At 35.6% G+C, this 19,255-nt stretch overlaps 1 long non-coding RNA gene across 1 annotated transcript in view; it reads right to left on the reverse strand.

The window, feature by feature from the left end:
• Positions 1–5,656: 5,656 nt before the first annotated feature.
• The window catches only part of LOC103096354 (uncharacterized), a 42,217-nt gene continuing 28,618 nt past the window's right edge, over positions 5,657–19,255 (reverse strand). Inside the window, exon 2 of the long non-coding RNA XR_008917739.1 lies at positions 5,657–6,656. This is a non-coding gene — a long non-coding RNA (uncharacterized LOC103096354). The remainder of the gene's footprint in view (positions 6,657–19,255) is intronic.

The raw sequence follows: 19,255 nt of genomic DNA on the forward strand, positions 1-19,255 counted from the left end.
TGGTACTGTTAAATATATATATTCTTTAATATATCCATTTAGAAGAAGATACTTTAAGTCTTTCAACTCTATATTCCTTAATAATTTGTTCATTGTTCATGCTCATTTTCCTTTTTGCTTATGTTTCTATTAGATTTAGCTAGCTCTACCAGAGGAACATTAAAATATATAATTATTCTTTTACTTTCTATGTATAACATTTCATTTAACATTTCCTTTAATACTTGAGAAATTTTGCCAGTTGAGTAATATTAGTTTAGTTATTGTACATTGCATATGGTTCCAGGAGTGAGTAAGTGGTATAGTAGATAGAGCATGAGGTCTGAAATCAGGAAAGTTTGAGTTCAAATCCACCTCAGTCACTTAGTAGCTGTGTGATCCTGGACAAGTCTCTATTTCCTTATCTGTAAAATGAGCTAGAGAAGGAAATGGCAAATAACTCCAATATCTTTGCCAAGAAAACCCCAAAAGGAGTCGGACATGAATGAGACAACAGAACAACAACAATAATGTGATTTCAACATGATTCCACCTACTTCACAGGGTTCTTGTGAGGATGAAATAATATCTATAAGACATTTAGCATAGTTGCTGGCATATAGTATGCATATAATAAGTGCTTCCTCCACCCTTTCGTAAAATCTTTGTGTAATGCATTTATGTTTTGCTTTTGATACTGCTGATTTCAATTTCTGTTTTATCTAATAAAATAATAGTAACTAATGCCTTGTTATATTTACTTGGTGCATGGCTAATTTTCTTTCAGTTTCTCATTTTATTTTTCATGTGCCTTTGACCTTCAGTTGTATTTCTTATTGTTTTGTTTTCCCTTTAGTGTGTTACTCTTTAGTTTTTTTCTATTCATTTTTAACATTGATTGCTAGGCTTCATTAATGCGGTTATTGCTTTTTGTTAATTTTGATCCCCTTTTGATTATGTACTTTGTCCCTGCTATTATTACTCATGTTTCATTGATGATATTCTTTTCTCAGAGGTGGGTTCACTCTCCCATTTTTGTTTTGTAGCCAATTTCAAGTTATTTCAATTTACTTAAATTGTTAAATATTTTTCTTTATCATTCATTCTTTTTATCTCTTCTCTATTCTTTGTCAAATCTTCCCTGCAAACTTTTACTTTTTTGAGCCATTCTTTATTATGCAATTTTATAAGAAGCTTTCCTTAGTTTTGTCCTCTCAATTATTTATCTTACTTTCTACTCTATTTTGAATTTTATTTTGTGATTTGTGAACTTAATTTTTCCTTCTTTGATCTCTTTGTGCCCCATAGTGAGCAGAAAACTCTGAAGTAGATTTGGGATCCTTCCTCTATTGAATTTCTGTTACTGCCTTTGTAAATATGGACCAACTTTTTTTTTGCCATGTCTTATCCTTTGATATATAAATTAACAGAAGAAACACTAGTGATTAAGATAAAAATGAGAATTTATTAAGTGCTTATTATGTGCCAGGCACCATGCTAAGTGATGGGGATAGAAATAAAAGCCAGAAAGACAGCTACCACCCTGAAATTGCTTACAGCCTAACAGAGGGAAAGCAGCAGTATAAGGTGAGGAGATAAAGATACCTGATAGGCATAGACATGCATTTAAAGTCCAGAAGTCAGGAGCAGGGTTGGGAGAGGAATGAAGGCTGAACAGCCTGAGCCCTTCCAGAAAATGGAGGCCCCAGGAGGTATCACTGTGAAAAGAAAGCAGGCTTAGTAGAGGGATATTTTAGTTTTAGGTCTTGTTTGTAAACCTTAAAATTTCACAGACTTGTGAAATGTTAAAAATTTCCCCATCGGGGAATTCTTAATTGGAACAAATTCCCTACTGAGAAACTTTCCCCATTTTGATGTGAGAACTTGCCAGGATCAGAAATGGGAGGACCTCTACTCCAACCATACTTAAGACTGCTTTAGGAGAGAATACTCCTTGCTAAACAATGAAAGTACTTGGACCCATGCTTATAATAAGGAAAGGAGTTCTTTGAGCCAGGCCTGTTTTTAGAATTGATACAATGGGATGCTAGGTACCTAAAGGGTCGGGCAAGTTTTCTCTTGATGTGATTAGTTGACTCAGCTGTGTTTTCTCTAGTTCAGATTTACTGAGGAGATTGGTCGACACAGCAGCATTTTTTTCTGATTCAGACTTACTGAGGAGATTGGTCGACTTAGCAGGAATTTAGATGGGTAGTCCTTTGGAAAGCATCTACAGTGATTGGTAGATGTAGGGACTTAGGGGAGGTGACATGGGAGAAAAACCCCTATATAAGAAAAAGCAGAATCTCTTGAGGATATCCTTTTGGAGAAATCCTTTTGGAGGATCTCTGATGAGGATCACTTGGGAAGAATCTCTTGAGAGAGGCTCTGGAGAAGGGAAGCTCTTGGAGGACAATCTCTAAGGAGGTCTTGCTGGAAGGCTCTCTGGTGAAGTCAGCTGAGATGGAGCTGGCCTGGTGTCACTAGAATCCTTGTTTAGGCAGACCTTGTGGTGAGTGTTAAAAGACTGACTGACTGATTCTCTCTCTTAAGACTCAGGTCTGGGCCATATTGGCTTGAGGCCCTTCATAATTATTCCTTTCCTACTCTTTCTCTAATTCCTCATTATATTATTAATTTAAAATCTCTATAAAACCCAGTTGACTTGGGTATATTCATAATTGTTTCCCTTTCCCTGGCTTCACCAAAAATTTAAATGTTACATGTTCTAGTACAAAAAGATTTCACATACTAAGGGGAGTTTCAGGATGAGACAGTAACATAAAGTATCATTTTGAAGCCTAAAAAACAGGGATGTGGCAGTTAGGAAAGGCTGCAACAATGGGACTAGAGTGGTAGTAGTTAGCCTATGCTCCAGGTCTGTGTTCCTGGACTTTTCTTTGTCCTCTCTATGATCAATTTCCATGCTTCCTTCTCCTGAGCTGGAAATCTATCTCATCTTTACATACTGGTTTTATATTATTTTATCCTTAGACATTCTATTTTCCAACCAAAATGACCCATTTGCCATTCCTAGTACATGATAGTCCATTTCCTCTCCTCCTGATTTCCCTCAGCTCCCTGTTGCCTATGCACAAATTATCTTCCACTCATGGAACATTCTCTTTCCTTATCTTTACTCCTTGGAATCCCAATCTTACTGTAAGGTTCATCAATATGAGTATTCTCTTTGTTGAAGTAGAACTCAATCTATCTATATTGTAACTATAGAGACCTCTCCATACTTATTAGTATTTTTCATCCCCCCAAATGATTCTCCATTTATTTTGTATAAAGTTTAATTTGTCTGTATACATGTTGGTTCTGACCCTCCAAGCAGAATGTAAGCTCTTTGATGACAAGGATTGTTCTTTTTTTTAATCTTTATATTCCCAACACCTAGCATAGTGCCTTGCAAATGATGAACACTTTAAAAATTCTCATTTAATTGAGTAGAATTTCAAATTCTTCTCTGCAAATGTGGAGCATTCCAATCATCTATTCTTTCCATTATTATTCTTATCTTCGATTTTTACTGTAATCTCCATGTAATTCATGATCCAAATGGGCACATCTTATCTTTTATCATCCGGGAATATTTAAGATGCCTTCCTGATGAATTATCCTGCTCAGCTATCCTTATTCTCTAGCTCAGGTATTTATTATCCTGCCTACTAAAAAATATCTAGTTGACATTAATTACGACAGAAAGGAAATTCCAGAAAATTAGTAGTCATTACTCAGTGGGGGGAAGAAAGGAAACATCCCATCTAAAGAAGGGTTTTATATATTATCATAGATTCATTTTTCCCTGAAAAAGAAAAAGACCCACCTTACAACAACACATTCTATTACTAATATGGCATGGCTTCCAATTACAGATTGCAACATTTTCTGAAGAACTAAAGAATTACAGAGTCAGAAGGGGCTTTTCCCATTGCTTCATTTTACATAATTAGAAACTGAATCCCATAGAGGCAAAATGACTTCACCAAAGTTATACAGCTTGTTATAATAATTCAATAAATCAAAAGAATAGCAGCATTTAGATTTGAAAAAAACTTTCCAACTGTGACTTAAAATTAAAACTCTGGTCTTCAGGCTTCCAGCTCAGAAATAATAGAATGTCATATAAAATCCCAAGTATTTTTGTAGTGTTTAATATTGCAATCACTTTTTACTACACTACTACTTTGAGTTACTTAAAACATGTAGTACCTGAGAACCTAATGAGTTAGATTTCTAGGTATGAATATAAGGAATCACCTGACTATCTCTAAAAGACTGAGGGCAATGAGGTCTCTTTATTTGTAGTGGGTTGAGATTTAAATAGAAGGTCATTCAAGATCTCTACTGTAAAAACCAACTGAGGGGGCAGCTAGATAACTCAGTGGATTGGGAAGCAGACATAGAGATGTGAGGTTCAAATCCAGCTTCAAACACTTCCTAGCTGTGTGATCCTGGGCAAGTCACTTAACCCCCATTGCTTAGCCCTTTCCACTCTTCTGCCTTGGAACCAATACACAGTATTGATTCTAAGATGGGAAGGTAAGGGTTAAAAAAAAGTTGAGGTTGTTTGTTTCCCCCCTAAAGTATTCTTATGACTGATGGAACTGATGGGGGCTTCTAAGTTAAAGGAATCAAAGTTATATATAAATAAAAATTGTAAAAGAACAATATTTTAGAAGATTTTTAATTCTGTTTGCATGGAAATGCCTTTCACAGATGTACCAAATCTTTTCAAATCTTGGAAGATAGTCTTTACGAGTTGTAGCCCAAAATATTCATAACCTGGTAGCTAACTTTTGGCCCTTCGCTGGCCTGGACAATGCACTCTGTACCTCCATATCCCTGTACTTAAAGCCCTTCCAGCTTGGTTGGGTCTGCCAAAACCTATGTTCTACAAGCCTTCAGTCAATGAATGGATGAAGAAGAATTTAGACATACCTATCATGTGCCAGGTTCTGGGGATACATAATAGAAAATGAAACAAAGCACTTGTTCCTGTATAATTGAAAATCTGTTACCCTAAAAAAGAACTACATATCCAGAGAACCCACTGACTTCCTGTCTTTACATACTTCCTGTAGACAGAGGATAAAAGAAGTAGGCATTGAGGCTTTTCCTCTCTTTGGCATGATGTAGCATCAGCAGTGATGGTGGTAAGGTGGGGAATTTGAAAATGGCTAACCAGCCATGGGCATGTGGTTTTTATTTTTATTTTGTATCCGCTTTATTCCTTGATTTCTTCTTTAATAAACATCTAAAAATATAATATTTTTATTATTTGAGATCAAATTTTAAATTTTACACTCTAAAGGAGTTTACATTACAACAAGGCAAAACAACATACATAAGGGAAGAGGGGCTAGTGAGGGGCACTTTAATCTGGAAAGGTCTAGAGATTGTAAGCAGGGTGATGGTGGAATGCACTGAAACACACCTTCCAGGAAAATGGATAAAGTTGATTTGATAAAAAATGTCTCTTTACTTCTCCACCTAGACCATCAGAGGAAAACTTTAGTGGAGGCCTAAAATAACATGCCCTCCAAGCCCCACATGTATAATATGTTATCTGAAATTCTGGGTATTTTTTTAGTGTGATATTCTACCCACTTCTTAGAGGCTATTCCTTCTGATGTGCTTTTGTTGATAACAGATTGACACTTTAATAGGATTCTGTATTTGCAAATCATTTTATGGCACTGCTTTCAACATCAGAGTATATCACAAAATACATTTCAACTGTTTTGCAAACAAACTTTCTTCCAGTTAATAATTAAACAGAGGAACAGCTTGTGGTATATGCTTGGAACTAATTTTACTATATATAGTTGGAAATGACAAGAGCACATGAAGATGTGACTGAAGCCTAGTAACATTTAAATATTCGGTTCTTACTCTGTTACCTTGACTAGTGTAAAGTTGGTTCCCAAGGTAAAAACTAAGTGGTCTGCTGGCATATGGTAGAACCTCCATTTGAGCGCTAAAAGCTGGATACTGTCTTTGTGAAACAGATGTTGCCGAGTGCAGCAATGCACAACTGACTCTATCTAACAGCTGGGAATCCTTCGTGACCCATATAGTAGGAAATAAACATGGTCCTATGCTTGGCAAAAGTGTAAGGAAGCAAATTTCCATTTGTTAAGGGCTTATCAAAATTAAGAATAAATGTTTTTAGCCATAAACTGATTTTATTCACCAGAGTAATCTTTCCAGCAGTTTATGCGATGGCCTCATAATATTACTGGCACCCTTTGCCAGATGAAGGCTGCAGTTGCACTGACAGTGCAGATGGAAAATAAACATCTGCCTCAATCAGGAAAGAAGACCAAGGACAAGGTTGACGAATATTATCTGGCATGACTCTCTTTGTAGGGTAGCATATAAATGCTACAGGACCAAAACCACTGGCATCGTCTGGTGTTGTCCTTATGTGGTTACTGACCATGAAGAGAGATGATTAGTATGCCCTCTCCAAGGAGGAGTGGTGCAGATGCTCAGAATGATATGATTCCAACTCACTAGGATCTGCCTTGCTGTAGCCACACCATGCTAGTCGCAGAGCGATTCGATTTTATTTTTTTTTTCCATGGTTCGGCAGCATTTAGTGCCCACAAAGTTTCCCTCGTTGCTATCAAATGGCATGGACAATAGGAGTGAGAAAAGCAGTTCTTCTGAAAAAGGAAAGAAAAAAAGCTTTTAAAAACAGTTTTAGAGTATTGATGTTACTCTCTGATTAAAGTGATTTTCTTTTGACAGTGACAAGCACCAACATTTTCACTGATCTAACCCGAGTTAGTAATAGTAGCTGACAGGTACACAACTCTTTAAGTTTGCAGAATTCTTCATTCTCATCTGAGATTCATAACAATCCTACAGGTTTTTTAAAAATGTATTCCCTTTTTAAAAATGGGGACACTGAGACTCAGGTTAGATGATTTGCCTGTCATTGTATAGCTTTTAAGTACCAGGGAGAGAATTTTAATCCATGTCTTCCTAATGCCAAGTGCAGCTCTCCATCTACTACATATATTATCAAGTCCAATTTTACCTTTAGTAAAACCTCAGTGGCAGTTTCTAAAGAAAAATATGATGTATGCATACTTCACCACAGATATATATATAGCTTCAGTCATATGTTCAGATACATTTGCAGGTACACACACACGCACACACACACTTTTCCCATTATCTCCCAAATTTCTTTGATCAGATTATAGCCAAATGATTTGAATGACACAAGTATATTTCTTAACAGATGTACATTTCTTAAAAATTTAACCTGATTCCTAATGACTATTTGATGGAAACATTTTTTTCTATAAGATTAACATCATCTGAAATCTATATTAACTTACGAATGCTATGAAAATCTCTTTTTGTTATTATGGCACAGTTAGACTTTACCAGGAAAAAAGGAAGAGTATCACTGGTTCTTTGGAGTAGTGAAAAAAGTAATGTTTTGGGGACTAAGAGAGCTTGGATCTAGTTCTACTATTTAGTGGGTATATGGACTTGGATGAGGGACAACCTTTGGAGGTCTTACTTTCCTCATCTGTAAAATTAAGAAGCTAGACCAGAGCATGTTTGTACCTGGAAAATGCTACTATTCTGTCTAAAGATTGGACTTAGTCAATATAGTATACTTTTACCCAAATATTAAAAAGCATTTTATGCATAATCAAAAACAATTCCAAATGATATGATGAAAAATGCAATCCACCTCCAAAGAGAGAACTGATGAAACACTAAATGGAAATTGAAGCATATTTTTTCACTTTCCTTATTTTTCTTGACTTCTTTCAACAACATGGTCAATATGAAAATATATTTTTATGACTTCACATGCATAATTGATACCATATTGCCTGCCTTTTCCATGAGTAGGAGAGGGGCTAGAAGGGGAGAAAGAATTTATAACTCAAAATTTTTTCAAATGAATATTAAAAATAAATAATGGATCAGGTGAAAGGAAGGAAGGAAAGAAGGAAGGAAGGAAGGAAAGAAGGAAAGAAAGAAGGAAGGAAGGAAATAAAAAAGGAAGGAAGGAAGGAAGGAAGGAAGGAAGGAAGGAAGGAAGGAAGGAAGGAAGGAAGGAAGGAAGGAAGGAAAGAAGGAAGGAAGGAAGGAAGGAAGGAAGGAAGGAAGGAAGGAAGGAAGGAAGGAAGGAAGGAAGGAAGGAAGGAAGGAAGGAAGGAAGGAAGGAAGGAAGGAAGGAAAAAAGAATATCATATTATGATAAAGAAGAGAGAAATCAATTTCCAATATACTGCTCATTTATAAGAACCTCTTGCCTTCCCCTGAACAGTGTTCTCTAACATTATGTTGGATGAATAAGGGAATAGGAACAAAACTTGTGATTTCATTGGTGTGTGTGTGTGCTTGTGTGGTGAACTCTCAAGTGAGGAAATTCCTTCTACTAATTTGGGATGGCATTTTCTCTGGAACTTAAAATTTAAAGAATTGATGATGATGAATAGTTAATTGCATTTATATCATGCTTTAAGGTTTCAAAGCACTGTCAAATGTTAATTAATTTTATTGTCATAATGACTTTGTATAGTTAAGTGTTATTATTTTTCTTGTAAGAAAACTGAGACAGAGAGTGATTAAAGTGATTTGTCTAGAGTCACACTATAAAATAAGTATCTGAAGCAAGATATGAATTCAGATCTTCTTCACTAATTTGTGGGCTCTATCATTTGTGCTATCTACTATCCAACTAGAACACTGAGAGGATCAAGGTCACATAGCTATTATAGGTCAGACTTGAATACAAATCTTCCTGATTTTGAGTTCAATTCTCTATTTACTATGCCATTCTGCCGTTTTAAAATAGATGGGTATTTGTTATCTTAATCTATTTTGTTAATTATCATGTAAAATCAGCCTATCAAGTCAAGGCTTATGGACTTTAGTTTGTTGTGTAATGTTGGGAAAAGACTGCATACCACCTTGTCAGAAAGAAGAAATAGTTTCTAAATTTCAGAAATTGATCATCAACCAAATAAAAATGATATAGTAGTAATGATGAACTTCATTTATCCCAACAACTTTTCATGTTTTTTTTTTTTCTGATAAAAGAAGAGTAACTGATAAAAACTTGATTTTCCTTGATAATTTCATTCTTCAAAATGTAGGGAGAAATGTAAAAGAGAAATGGAATTTTGGATGTGATTCTGACCAGAAACTTAAAGTGGAAATGATTATTAGAGGTCATGAAGTTCAACTAATACTTTGATAAGAATTCCTTCCTGTTCTTTCCATAATATAATTAATAAATTATTATCTAGCCTTTGCTTTAAGATCTTCAGTGAGGGGAAATTTCAACTTTTCCATGCAGTCCAGTATAGTATTAGCTAGTTCTAAATTTTAGGAAGTTTTTTCTAAGACACAAAATTTATTTTTTCCAATTATTCATTTATTTTAAAAATATTTTTTCTATGATTACATGTTTCATTTTCTTTCCCTCCCCTCTTCCCTCCCCACTCCCAGAACCAACAAGCAATTCCACTGGGTTACACAAATGTTATTATTTGATATCTATTTCCATATTATTCATTTTTGCAATAGAACAATCTTTAAAAGCCAAAACTCCAAATCCTATACCCATATAAACAAGTGATAAGTCATATGGTTTTCTTCTGCATTTCTACTCTCACAGTTCATTCTCTATGTGGATAGTGTTCTTTCTCATAAGTCCCTTGGGATTGTCCAGGATCATTGCATTGCTACTAGTAGCAAATTCTATTACATTTGATTGTTCCAAAATATTTCACTTTCTGTGTACAAAGTTCTTTTGGTTCTTCTCATTTCACTCTGCATACCTAAACTTTAAATCTTTTAAATTCTTTAAATTCATGGGTAAGCACTTCCAAAGATGCTGGGCTTCAGCCACCTCAGTCCCTGACTCCACTTGGAGATGGAGAAGCAAGGCATGTGCTTTCAAGGAGTAGGCTCAATAAAACTCCCTGTGAAGATTGGATTTGACTCTCCCCTGATTGTAACAATGAAGGTACTTAGCTGTTCCTTTATTGTGAAGATTAAATTGTAATCCCCTGTCTATTTTTAGATTTTAATACCCAAAGTGTTAACTCAGTACTTAAAGTAGATCTACACATTTTGTAAAAAAGGTGTTAACTAACCACAAAAGGTGTTAGCTAACTACAAAAGGTGTGAAAACCCATTTCATACATTGAGTGGGCAGTCCTGGAGAGGAGTGTCTGCTGTGATTGGTAGACATAAAATTTAGGGGAGGTGACACAAGAGAAAAGGGTCTTTAAATGGAGGAAACAGACACACTGAATGGTGATCATTGCATCGACAGATCATTCAGTCACTGAGAGCTTCACTGAAGATCAACAGTCACTCAGGCTAAGATTGGAGGATCAGTCACTCAGAGTTAGACTTGGAGTGAAGAGAGTCACTCAGAACTGGAGAGAAGAGAGACACTTGAGGAGAAACTGAAAGACAGACACTCAGATTTGTAGTGAAGACACTTGACTGTGGAACTGACCCCTGGAAAAACTCATGCAGGAGACCTCAGACTGCTCTCCTTTTAGATGGTCACTATGGTGAGTGTAAAGGTTGACTTAGTTCCTTGCCCTCTCTCTCTCTCTCTCTCTCTCTCTCTCTCTCTCTCTCTCTCTCTCTCTCTCTCTCTCTCTCTCTCCTTTCTCACTTCCTTAATCTCTTCCCCTTCTTGTAAAATAAACTACCACAATTGCATTTACTTGAGTAATTCATTTTGGGATTTAGAAATTAAATCCCTGGAGACCACCAAATTAATATATTCAAGGCCAACCATATATATACATATATATATATATATATATATATATATATATATATATATATATATATATATATATATATATATATATATATATATATATATATATATATATATATATATATATATATAAACTAATATCCCCAACCCCTACAATTCCCAAGACTCACCCTGAGCCCTTTCCCTTGGAATGTCTTGGGTTTCCAAATATGGATCACTCGGGTAACTGAGGGCAGATCACTTCATTTCCCTATACCTCAATTTTCTCACCAGGTCAATTTCCTCAATTGGCCTGGGGGTATATTTGGAGTAGCCAACTGGTCCTTCACTTGAAAAGTTCCCACATTGGATCTGGGTGAGGTCACAGGCATTCAAGTGAATCCTGAGACATCACTGGGCATTTAGGCTGAACTGATCCTGGGGGAAGAGGAGCCAGTGTTTTGGGGTACAACATTAAAAACAGAATGGCTATCTCTCTGTGCCCTCTGAAGACTGAGAATAAAACACCTCTTCCTAATGTTACTGTTTTACTCACACTTCATTAGCACAGATCAATCTACAGTTGAGATTGGCTTTTGAATGGGGAGAGAAATTCTATTATTTCAGGTAGAAGTTTGGGTTTTCTTCAGAAGGGATGGAAATTGCTTCCTGAGCACAAACACTCAAAGATAGGAACAAGGAATGACATTTAGGAGTCCTACTGGACACCAACTGAGTTCTTTTTCTGAGCCCATCTCTAAGCTCTATTCACAATAACTCCATGGACACAAGTTAATTCTATTCATTCCTCTTAATCCTAGAAACACTAATCAGCCCAAGTTACAGGAACAATGTGTTTAAAAAGGAGAAAGGTGTCATTGTTTCTAAGGGTGAGCTTCTTTTTTTAATAGTCAAATGGATTATTTCAGACTCTTACTAAGAGCTATGTGTGCTCCTGATTGCTTTCCCATAAGTTTTCTTTATCCATATATATATATATATATATATATATATATATATATATATATATATATATATATATAGAGAGAGAGAGAGAGAGAGAGAGAGAGAGAGAGAGAGAGAGAGCTTGTAGTCATTTCTTCATAAGGATGATCTTTTTTAAAAGGAGAGGTTTCCTGATGTCTAAAGGAATAAAGTTTCCTCATTCCAATACCTGAGTGGAAAGTAGAGTCATTTCCACAGAAATAAATGAAAAAGGGAATGATTGAAGAATAGTTGTTGGAATATGTGGACTGATTATTATGGAGTTTAATTCAAATCAACAAATATTTAAGAAGCACCCACTTCATGCAAAGAATTCTACTAGGACCAAGGGATACAAAATTAAAAACAAAACAAGGTTGCTTTCTGCTCTATGGGCACTTATGATTTCATAAGGGACTGAGGCTAGAAGAAAATACACACAGAGAGAATTATAATATGATAAAATTGCATAAGAACAGTTCAAAAAAGTGGAATGAGATTTGAGGGGGGAGATATCCACTGTACTTGGGCAATGGAATGTCCAGAGAAAAGGAGATTTCTAGGCTGCATCTTGAAAAATATCAAAGACTTTAGCAGATAAAGATGTTGAGAGAGAATACTCTAGAAATTTGAGATCGTGTGTATAAAAAGTATGTAAATAGAAGAGGGCAGGATGAAATCAAAGTAGATAGTGGCTTTCCTGTTCCTGAAATGACTCCTTACAAAAACTAATAAATGTTTTTATTATATTATAGAATTATTAATACCAATAGTCATCAATTAATTAAATAAAGCAACATAATTTTTTATAAATGTTTCAGCCTTCCCCCTCTTTCTCAGAATAAAGGAGGTGTCATATGGGAGACATATATATGTATATATATATATAAATTATATTTTTCATGTTTCCATTTTTTAGTTTAATTGCTGTAGGTAAAATTCACAATTTATCCTTCAAGTATTAAAGCTGTATCCATGTATAACATTCTTATACTCATTTCACCATTCAAGATCCCATGTAATCCTTTCCCAAGTTTTCTTTTTAATTAGCCTGTTCATCATTTCTTATGGTAAAGTTAAATTCTATCACAGTCATATGCCACCATTTGTTTAGCCAATTGGGCATTTCCCTCAATTTCTAGTTGTTTTCCACCACTGAGAATTGCTATAAATATTTTGAAACACATAGAGTCTTTTTCTTTTCCCCTGATCTCCTTGGGAAATGAACCCAGCAATGATATTGCTGGGTGAAAGGGTATACCCAGTTTTATATACCCATATATGACTTTGATTTCTTCCTCCAAAAATTGTCTTCATATCTTTAGCCCATTTATCAATGGGTGATGGCTCTTATTCTTATGAATCTGACAAAAGTTCTCTAGACATTTTAGATATGAGACCTCTATTAGAGACTTGTCTATAAAAATTCCACCCTCCCCCTACAATTTTCTGCTTTCCTTTTAATCTTGGCATTTGTTTTATTTGTAAAAAACTTTCCAGTTTAATGAATTAAAAATTATTCAGTTTATATTTCACAGTGCTTTCTATTTCTTGTTGATTCATAAATTCCTCTCCTATCCACAATTTGGATAGATAATATCCTTTCTGCTCTTCTAATTTACTTATATTATCCCTTTTATTTCTAGATCATGTATCCATTTTGATCTTATCTTATTGAGTGGTGTAAAACATTGGTCTATGCCTAGTTTCTAACAAATTACTTTCTAAGCATCCTAGCAATTTTTACCAATTCTTACAAAGTAATCACAAATAATGATTTCTTATCCCCCAAACCTGTAACTATGTGTTTGTCACATACAACTAGTAAAATAATCATTGACTATTTTTGTTGTATATCTGCCCTTTTCCATTGATCTACCTTTCTATTTCCTAGCCAATACCAGATAGTTTTGATAATACTGTTTTAAAATACAATTTAAAAAATATAATTTAAAATCTGGTAATGCTGGAGCTTTAAACTTTATATTTTCCCCTTTAATTCTTTTGATTTCTTGATCTTTTGTTCTTCCAAATGAATTTTGTTATTATTTTTCTAGTTCAAAATATTTTTTGGCAATTTAATTTGATGGCATTGAATAAGTAGATTAGTTTATGTTGGATTATCATTTTAATTATATTGGCTCTTTAGGCTCATTTAAAATCATAGTTACTTTATTCCAAAATCAGTGAACTTCCTAAATTGTGGCATGCTGAATTTAATATAACACTGATGATGTAGTAAAGCAGTTATATGGTTCAGTAGAGTCAGAGGACCTGATCTTGAAATCCAATTGTATGAATTAGAGCAAGTCATCTAATATCTGTAGATATCAGTTTTCCCATCAGTAAAATGAAGGGATTTGACTAGATTTTACTGATATATATTCTCCATGAACATATATGTCTATGGAGAGAGAGAGAGAGAGAGAGAGAGAGAGAGAGAGAGAGAGAGCAAAAGAGAGAGAGAGATTATAAGGTGACTGATGGTTCTTTACTCTGACCAATAAGGCAATTGATTTGCCAAAATAGAAATAGCATTCTTGGAAGAAGTGATTCATTGTGTTGTTTTAAAATCTGTAATTATTGGATTGACCTAAGTACCTCAGGAAGATTATTAGATTGAAGGTCCCTCAATTTTATTTTGGAATAATCATGTAAACTTTTTCATTTTTTAGTCTGTATTATAGAGTATGGAGTACTACTATGGAGTAGTGTTAGGGAACCAGCCTTGGAGACAGAAGTCCTGCCTCTGTCCTATATTACCTATGTGGATCTGAGGAAGTCACCTAACCTTTAATTGCTCTAGGCAACTTTCTAAGGAATTGCAGAGAAAGTGTTAGCCTGCTTTAGTAGAGGAAATTCCTCACTGGCAACTCTTTTCACTAAAGAAATCAGAAGTCCAGTCCCTGTTCCTGTACTCATATTGCTTAGGATAATCTCAAAAACATAGATGGAAATGAACATGGCAGTGGTTAAAACCTTAGATTAATTCTTTAGATGAGAATCCACACTGACCAAGAAAAGAGGACCTGATTGGAGGAGAAAGTCAGGGAACTGCATAAAACCAGCATAGATACTGGGGGGTGGGGGGGGGTACAGAAATTGTTATTTCATACTCCTAAATCCCCTTTGATGAGTCTCATTCAGTATAATCATCTTTTACACATAGAGAAAACATATATTTGGGAATAGCTTGTTCCAATGGCATTAGGGGATTGGAAGGGAATGGTAAGGAAATTTTAGCATGGAGAAGAAGGAAAGTAGATAAAACCCTATCTCACCTTTGTATCCCCTGTTCCCATGACCCAGGCAAGTCACATAGAATAATAAAACTTTTGTGCATCTTTGAAAGTTATGAATGCTAGACTGTCTTTTCACTAAAGCACACCTAGGGTGTGGCAGAGTGATTCAAAATTAGAAAGAAGTTCAAATACTAACATCTTGGCATAGCAAAATAAGAGACAAAATCTGAGTGAGATTTTAAGAAAAGTATCAGTGCATACACAAGTGGATCTAATCCTTTTACTATGGTGTTGGAAATATAAGACATTCTTTTAGGTTTTATTGGAAAGATGTCTTTGGACTTTCAGGGATCTCTTCAGAAATCAGAAATCTTCAGAAATTTTACAAATTGCCCCTTTGGACAATGAAGAAAAACATTTCTGCTTTGTAGACAATGATACTGGATCTCTGAGAGCAAAAATATAAGTGCCTGGAGATGACATGTACTTACACACCAGCTGATCTTGGAAGTCATGGTGAAACATGAGAATACTCAGAATTTTCTGAGATGGAACAGAAAAGGGAATTGGAATTTGGAAGGGGTGTCATTGTCCTGGATATTTTGACAGACTGACGCAATGAACTACATAATCCTAGAAGCTAAGATAGAAGAAAGAGCAAATTCTGAAATGTAAGAGAAATGTATCCTTTGTGTTTAATTTGGGTAGATATAGAAATATGGCTTTGGATATAAGGCAATTTGTGAAAAGTAAATTGTGCCTTGTAGGGATATTTGCATATTGAAGTGTGGGTCTCAAAATGCCATATATCCCTGAAAATGGATGGGGCCATCCTAATGTTTAAGTTTTATTTCAAATATATGGAGAGAATGGAAAAATGCAGGAAAATAATGGTAAAGATTTTTATTTGTCAGAGGGACTTGATACTAAGTAGATTATTATTTTAAAAGCTTTTATTTCTAAACCTCTCTCTCTTGTATTTTATTGTACTGATCAGTAATATTTATAGATACAATTCCATTGAGAATGAATATTGTAACTAGTGAATCATTATGTGACTGATATGGGGGACATAATATAATTAGCTGTCTGTGTGCAGTAAGAATACTGATTTGTTAGAGGAAAGCTTGAAATCAAAATGAGATTAGAACAAAAGATAAAGTTGTGATAAAGAAACTGCATAAAGGTTTAACCTGATGTAGTCAAATAAGCCAGTGATTCCCAAAAATAGGAAATGGAAAAAAGCAAAGATATTGCATTTGATTTTCACTATTTTGTGGAAATTTTAAATGATGTACAACAGCTGTCACAATAAGAAAGTTAAAAAAACCTGTCTTAATGATAAAAAACAAAATGCTAATCTTCTTGCCAAATGAAAAGCCAATAGCAACAGTAGTCTAGAAGTCTAGAACAAAAACACATTCTGTAAAATACTGCAGAGAAGGGTGGGAAATGATTGCAAGCAATTCAATAAACAAACAAACAAAAACCAAAGAAGAGCAGTGTGGAGAAAGAAGCAAATCTGCAGAAATCTCTGCCCTGTTCATCCTAAGAACATTCATTGGTAAAACCAAGATGGCAACAAAGAGAAGCAATGTGTAAAAATCCATTTTCATCAGCAATCATACCAGCTCAGACCCTGATCTGTGACTTAAGGAAATTGATCTAGCCCTGGAGATGAAGTGGAGAAGAGCAGTGGAATCAGATTAGACTTAGAAAGGGACATCTTCGCTGGAAGAGACACAATTTTGAAAGTTTTGATGAAGATACAAAAAGTCTGTGGATAGGGATAGAGAGGATTATGAATGATATTAATATAAAAATTCATTTTAATTGATTCAATAAGCTTTTAGTGAGTGTCTGAAATGTGTAAGGCATTGTATTGGTCTCTGGAGTTGGGAAAAAAAAAACACATTAATCAGTCCTTGTCCTTAAGAAGCTTGTATTCTATTGGGAATTGGGGTGTAGTGGGAAAAAGCACCAACTAAGTCAATATAAGATTTATACAAAGCAAGTACAAAGTAAATAATAGAGAAACAGATTTGAACTCAGGACCTCCCATCTCTAGGCCTGAATTCTCTAAGGTAGTACATGCTAGTTGGATTTGCAAAGTCCATATTCCCTGTTTGATCTACAGTTGGCCAGCTAGTCAAATTGCTCTCAGATTTCGTTTTCTCCAAAAATTGCCTTTTTTCATGGGGACTGAACAATTCTGATAACAGAAATTCGACATCTTTGAAGTCTGGATCAAAGATCAAAGATCCTCAATGCCCTTTGAAGCTCCTTTTGGTATTTAAAAGAATTGTCCACAAATTTTAGGAAACAGTGTTTAATGGACTCGAGTCCCTGAGGGGAGAATTGTCTATGGGCTTTTGAGTGAATCACATCAGCATTAGTGGTTAGCTTGGTGACTTCCTTCAAAGGACAGCTTTTCTCAGGGTCACTAGCAGTCTGGTTCTCATTTCCACTGCCACCTTCAGTTTCCTGAGGTGCATTCTCTGTTTGCCCATTGTCCTTGCCCATAACTAGATCTAGACCTTTTCCTTAATCAGTTGTTCAAATACAGCCTTAATCATCTTGTCTAAGTTGTTGTCAATGGCCATAATCTTCTCTGCCTTCTGGGGTACCATGAATCTAAATATTTTCCTCACTTGGGATAGAGTCTGCAACACAGCCATAAAGATTACATATACTTGTGCCAGGACTTGCCGGAGAACCAATTCATGTTGAAATGGCAATTGTAAAATATTCAGTATAATGATGCCAACATACTCTATAGTATCCACTACCATATGGGTTATCTTGCTGTATACAATGTGGTAAACCCAAAAGCAGGCAATCGCTGCCATAAACATGATTCCAAAGCCACTTGTTTGAACATAGCTACTTTCTTTCTTTCCTGCCTTAAAAGGATGGGGTTCAAGCCAAACTAGAGGTGCCACTTGAAATAGAAATGTAAATCTGTTGTAAACTATTTCTTGTTGCAATGACTGAATGCTCCGGCTTATCACTAGAGAGAATTGCTGCTGGTATGGGGACACACCTGATGGTACTTAGTTACAGTGGAGGCAGAGGTACTACAGAGATGGAGAGATATGGAGCCACAGGGAATACTGCTATAGGGGATTGCTCTAGATAGATATTGGGGAATGCTCTGGGGTTTGCCTATTGATCCCTGCCGATGGCTGATGGATCAATGTATCTTCCCTAACCTCCTCCCTTTTACTACCTCCCTTCTCCAAGCCTCTCCTTCCTGCCTCCCTCACCTCCCAGTTCTTCTTGAAGCCTTTGGCTTCTTTCCTCCCCCCTTGAGTAAACTATAAATATACTCTTTTCTTTTCCTTTTTCAAGTCAAGGGGTTTATTGGGATAACAGGATAGGAAACTGAGGTAAGAGTGATGAGGATTTCCCTAATCTATAATGAGGGAGAATTTGAGGGTTTGAGAAAGTAGTCCAGTCACAAACTGTGACTCTAAGACAATTAGTGTGATGGACAGTTAGAGAGATGGAGGACAACAGCTATTTAAACTCTTCTTTCTTCTTCACAAAGCCAGCAAGGTCTCTCAGCTTAACCTCAGAGAGAAGCAAAGTTCAAAATCTCTCCTTCAGCTTGGCTTTCCTCCAACTGTTAGTTAAAATCTCATAGAGAAAAGAGGTTTTCCTTTGATCAGAAAGCTCCCCAAACCAAGCCTCACAAGGGTCCTCAGCCAGCCTCAACTGCCAATTTCTGGAACATTCCTTTTGGAACCTACTTCTTGATTGACAGCCAGGTCCCCAGCCTTGGTTCTTGCATCTTGGCTTACAAGTCCTCTCTCTCTCTCCATGCCTCTACCACACCACTGAGCCACCTAACTGCCCCTAAAAGTAATATTCTTAAAATACAGATCTTACCATTTCACTTGTCATTCTCCTGCTCAATGAGCTTTATTACCTCTGGGATCAGTCCTCATATATTAACATGAACAGTCCTCATATATTAATCTCCTTTATGTGGTGATAGGTTTGGCCAAATTGGCCTCCTTGTTGTTCCTCACATGGAACAAACACTCTATCTTTTGCTTTTGTATATTTGTTCCCTAAACACCTTCATGAGTTCTAATCTCCAGTACCTTTCCAAATTCAGCCCCAGGACCTTTAAAATGAGACCTTTTCCTTAGTTGAAAGGACCTGTGGCCCAAATTCTTATGTATATGTTTATTTTTGTCTTTGTTGTCTCCCTCAAAAGAGGCAAGCTTTTTTTATTTTTTTTAGGGCAGAGACTATTTAATCTTTGTCT

This window comes from Monodelphis domestica, chromosome 3 (genome assembly GCF_027887165.1).
Source record: "Monodelphis domestica isolate mMonDom1 chromosome 3, mMonDom1.pri, whole genome shotgun sequence".
NCBI classification, from domain to species: Eukaryota; Metazoa; Chordata; class Mammalia; order Didelphimorphia; family Didelphidae; genus Monodelphis; species Monodelphis domestica.